The sequence below is a fragment of the Gossypium hirsutum genome, chromosome A01, assembly GCF_007990345.1.
Source record: "Gossypium hirsutum isolate 1008001.06 chromosome A01, Gossypium_hirsutum_v2.1, whole genome shotgun sequence".
NCBI classification, from domain to species: Eukaryota; Viridiplantae; Streptophyta; class Magnoliopsida; order Malvales; family Malvaceae; genus Gossypium; species Gossypium hirsutum.
The window spans coordinates 49,610,166-49,615,615 of record NC_053424.1 but is presented as its reverse complement, the minus strand read 5'-3'; the positions used below and the strand labels follow the sequence as shown (position 1 = coordinate 49,615,615).

General features: G+C 25.6%; 1 long non-coding RNA gene across 1 annotated transcript; it reads left to right on the top strand.

Moving 5' to 3' along the window:
* Window positions 1–3,693: 3,693 nt before the first annotated feature.
* LOC107934777 (uncharacterized) lies at window positions 3,694–5,450 on the top strand. The gene is made up of 2 exons (XR_005925806.1): window positions 3,694–3,948; window positions 4,979–5,450. It is a non-coding gene; the product is annotated as an uncharacterized lncRNA (long non-coding RNA).

Genomic DNA, 5,450 nt, shown 5'->3' with positions numbered 1-5,450 from the left:
GCAGTCTCCTTATTGAAGCCACGAATTGCGAGATCATTGCTTCCATCGAAATGCCTCTCTCATATAGAGTTCATTACGATCAGCTTTCACCATATTAGCCTTTTCATAACCTCCCTTCTAAAAATATAACTCAAGTTTGCGCTTTTGTGAACATGGCCAAATTGATATGAGTTCCACTCATTGAGTGGTTTTTGCATATTTTTCAATGTTAGATATAGTTAAGTTCGATTTCTTTTATTTTATTTTATTTTTTTTTTTGTACTTGAAGGTCTTATTGTCATGCCTAAATTCATATATGAGTCAGACACTTTCTCAAATTGTTCGAGCATGGTACGTATAATAATTCTCAAATGAAGTGACAGAGATTGAGTAGCAAATTTATCGCTTTCTTTATGATAAAAATTTATTTAAAGACTATAACGATTATTGACACTCAACTTTTGGAGGCGGGCAATGAGATTAAATTTATATATTTTAATTAAGATATTTTCATATGTGTAAACCAATTCCCATATCAAAACAATTGAATGTTTAAAAAAAAAATCATGGATAAAACAAAGAAGTAACTTTACATTTAAAAAATCCCACCCATAGGCCATGAAATTTCAAAAGAAAAAGGCATGAACATGTACTTACCGTAAAAAAAGAGTGTAATTCTTTCATTCTTCTTTTTTCCTTTAGACTTTCACTGATCTGTATTTTTTTCCTTTTAAAAAAATTGCATTAATAAATCTAACAAAAAGTAAAACTAACAAAATGAAAGCATGAATATTAAGCTAAAACTTTCCACTTTCTTCCAATGTCTCCACAACAAAGATAATTTGGAAGAAGGGAAAAAGAAAGGCATTCTTTGCTCTTTCAATTACGAAGAGAACCAAATGACACAAGAGAAGCTAATATTTTTTAAAAATAATTAAGTTTTACATTCAGATATTTATGAGTTATTATGTCTTATTTAAAACAATTATGACATATAAAATTTAGGGTAAAAGATACTTATCCTTTATGTTTAGTGTAAATTGCACTTATATTTATGGTTTCAACAATGTTCATTTATTATTTTAAGTGTGTTTCTGTATTTTTTTTTATTTGAACTATTAATGTTATCGAAATTTAATATTTTAATCATTCCTCATTAAACTTATGATGGTGGTCTTTTATTTATTGACATATTAATAAATTTCGATCTTGAATATTTATAGTATCTATCAATTTTTTGTCTTAATTCTAAAAAATTCAACAATTTAACCCTCAAATTTATACTCCTATCAATTTAGTTTTACTTCTTAAAATATCAAATTTAAAATTTAAAATTTTAAAAATTTAAAAAAAACTAAATTATTTTTAAAAAGTTCATTTTTCGATAAAATGCATACAAAATTATAAGTAACTGAATACACATTTTTTTCCCACATGAAATTTATTTATTAAAATAATAATTTTATAAATAAAATATTTTAAAAATCCACAAACAATACTTAAACCAAATTCAAACTTTTTTTTTCTTATTTTATTTTCTAAGTAATAAATTTTATTATATGTTTGGTCTTGCACCTTAGTCCTCGTCAAATTTGCCAAGCATTCGACATTGCCTTTACCAACAATCACTAATACTAATAACCCTTACTTTGAACCCATTGATTTCCAAATCATTCATTATCGTGCCATCGAGCCAAGAATTGATTGTGAAACTGCTAGCATGGCCTTCCACCTATTGAGTCTTGAAGACCTCAGCCTCATCTATATATCCCTAGTCATGAGCGTAACTTAAACACAACAAACCTGTCCTAGGCAACAACCTAAAAACATCAATTCTCACCTTGTTCGAACTCAGGCTTTAATTTCTGACCTAACCTGAACATGGTGATTGTTAATATTTCAAAAGGGAAAAGTTGAATTTGAGTAAGTCTTCTTCTTAATTTTCCCCCTTAAATTGTTTTATTTACAATATTATCATTTTATTTATAAATTTATTATTCTAATACATAAATTTCATGTTAGAAAATCAGAAAAATAGATATTAATTTATTTATAAATATTTTTATAATTTTATATGTATTTTTATAGAAAAATGAAGTTTTATATAATTTTTTTAAAGTTTTTTTTAAAATTTTTAATATATAAGAATCAATACTAAATTGACAAAATTCGTAAAGTTAATGAATAAATTTGTTAAATTTTTTAAATTTAGGACTAAAGTGATAGAATTTGTAAAACTTGAAGGGTTAAATTTGTTATTATGCCAATAAAAAATGTCACTATTAGTGATTTAATGGATGAGCGATTAAAACATTAAATTTTGTCAACGTTAGTGACTAAAATAAAATTTTTTTTAAATATGAGTGACCAAAATAGAATCACGCTAATAGTTAGTGATTATTTTTATAGTTGACCCTTGAAAAAGATCCAAGAGAGCTATTTACTATACAAATTTTAAATGAAAAGACAATTATACCATTTATTATTTATCTATATATATATGCTATTTAATTTATTTTCCTTTTCGGTTTTAATTACAAAGTACTAAAAATTTAATTATATTGAAGTGTTAAAAAATTTAATAAAAATTATAATTGACTTCAATTAAAATTATGTATTTGAAATTTACAGTTATTTCAATTATATATCAATTTTGAGATGAATTCATTAAATAATTTTTAGGTAAAATTAATTAATTATCATTTTTAGAAAATTTTAATGGAAAAGAAAATGATTAAAATAAGAAAAGATAAAAATAAAAGGATGAAAAGATTCAACTAAAAGTTAATATATAATTAAAATTTAAATATTTAATTTGCATTTTTATAAAAAAAATATTATAAAAGAAATAAAAAGTAAAAGAGAAGATAAAAACAAAATACATTAATCATTAATAACCATTTTTTTAAAATAAACTTATAGTCAATGAGATATTAGTTTAACCGGCAAGATTAAGACTCGGAGAACTTTAAGATTGACAACTTATGTAAGTAATGTATAAATTCTTAGTTCATATTTATTTTAGTTTATGTCCCGTCAATGTATAGATCTATTTTAGTTTAGTTCTAGATTTTTTTTATTTATCAAATGTAATTGTGTTTTATAATCACCAATTTGTATTCTTTGTAATTGCAGAATAAATGTACTTGTAACTTTAAAAAAATTTACATATATATATTAATTGAAGTTTAGCCTATGATTATATTGGAATATAAAATTTAATTTAATAATAATATTTTTTTATAATTAATTATTTTGAATTAAATATAAAGATTGAAGATAACCAAAATAAATAGAAGAATAAGAATTTAATAAATTAACCGAACACCCCCAAAATTTTGTATTAACCGTGTACTAATATATCGAGGAATTCAGTAGAATTGTGAGATGAGAAAATTAGAAATCTAATGGATTAAGATTATTTTAAATCATTGGGAAGCTTTTAAAAATTAATTTTAATTCACTGGACTGTTACTGGTCCAATCGGATAAAAATATGAGACTTAAAGGGTAAAATAATAATTTTTCCATTTTAGGCATTTAGAACATATATGAGGGTACAAAGGGAGTTGTGGTGATGAGATGATGATGACACCTTTTAAATGAAATTTTAAGCGATGAAAATAACATTGTTACCACGTGTAATTAATTTTCATTTGTTGACCAATTTAACATTATTTTATGTCATAAACGAGAATAAAGAAGAAAAAGAAAACATCTTATCTTCTCTTCTCTTCAAACGTGTGGCCGACCATATTTAAAGGAAACCAACTCCATTTTTCTTCATTTCTCCTCCATTTCTACACACTTTTCTTTTCTTTTCTCAACCTTCTTCCATCATTTTCTTACCAAACTATCTTAACAAATCCTTTATTGAGCCATAACCTTCATCAACCCCATCATCCAAGTATTTAGGGTTTGAATCCTAGTGAGTGAAAGTGTATTAGAAGGAAGAAGAAAGGTAATCAAGGTTTGGGTTTTATAGTTTTTATCTCATATCATATTTATTAAGTTATTGAGTCATATTAATGGCTATTTAGTGATTATGAGTTAAGGGATATTTATTGTTTATGAAATAAATTGAAGAAAGGAATGGGAAATGCTAGTAAGGGAAAGGAAAAGCTAGTAGATTTAAGGTGGATTTAGGCTTCTTCAACACTTTTTGAATATTTTTTTGTGTGGTAAGATATATAAGAAATTCATTAACAGCCTATCTTAAAATTAATATTGATTTTTATTATTTTATTGTTATTAATTGAATGTGTTGTTATATATTAATGTTCAAGTGTTTATAAAAGTGTGGTTACGAACATGTGTGAAAAGTTCAACAATGTCGAACAATGATAACAATTTGGGTGGCAAAAAAAATGATTTTACTCATGACTTTCAAGTTAAGTTTCCCGGTGAAAATGTTAATGAAAGCTTGAATTTGATTTGGTTAATGTTATGGTTGGAACTATTGTCTTGTGTTATGGTAGTTGTGATTTTGGATATTGTTTTGAAATAGTAAACTTATTTGAAATATTAATATTGATGTTCTGAAAATACTATAACAAGATTTTAATAGCTTAGTTAAATAATTAGGATACAATTGACATACTAATAGAGGTCTCCTATTTTGTACTTTGATATTTCTATGACTAGAACTTCGATGCTCCTATTCCTAGCACTATGGTGCGATCCTGATCTGGTCTAGGCATATTGAGGGATGAAGTTAACTAATTATTATTTTGAGAAAAAAATGATGTTGACATGATAAAAGTGGATACTTCAACTATTTGATGCAAATATTTATATGTGTTATTTATGGTACTAAACTGTTCTTTGTTTTTTTTATTGTTATGTAGTTTTCATTTACATTACTTCTAAATGTTTTGTAAAACATTGTGTGTGTTCCAGTCTACAGTTTTTAAAGGTAAGTATATAAGGTATTTTGTAATATCGTACTAAGTTTTATGCTTAACGCTCCATTGTTTTTGCGCCTGGTCTTCTAAATCAAGGTTCGATGCATATCAAGGATCACAAACAAATATTATTGTCATCATTGAAGAGTATGAAACATTTGTATTTGCAATTGGTACTTAGTGACATGTAATAGGGAATTGTTAGAAATTTGAGTGGAGACGATAGAACCGGAGACTTGTATGGGAATAAACAGTAAACTTCAAGGCACAAATGACGCTTTTCAAAGAGAACTATTTGCCCTCACACAAAGTTGCTAGTTAAGACAAAAGTCTTCTCGGTATACAACGAAGTTTTGAATTTCCTTTGATTAGCAAAATCGAGGAATTCCCTAATTTTTACTCTATCTTCTGAAAATAAAATTGCTTGTAATTGTATATTTTGTGAGCACCATAATGCCTCTATTTATATGCACTCAATGAATACAATTTGAAGAGCTATAACCCTTCATATTGGACATACTCCTTGGGAGAAACATGTTCCATGAAAATGTATTCATTGGATGATAAA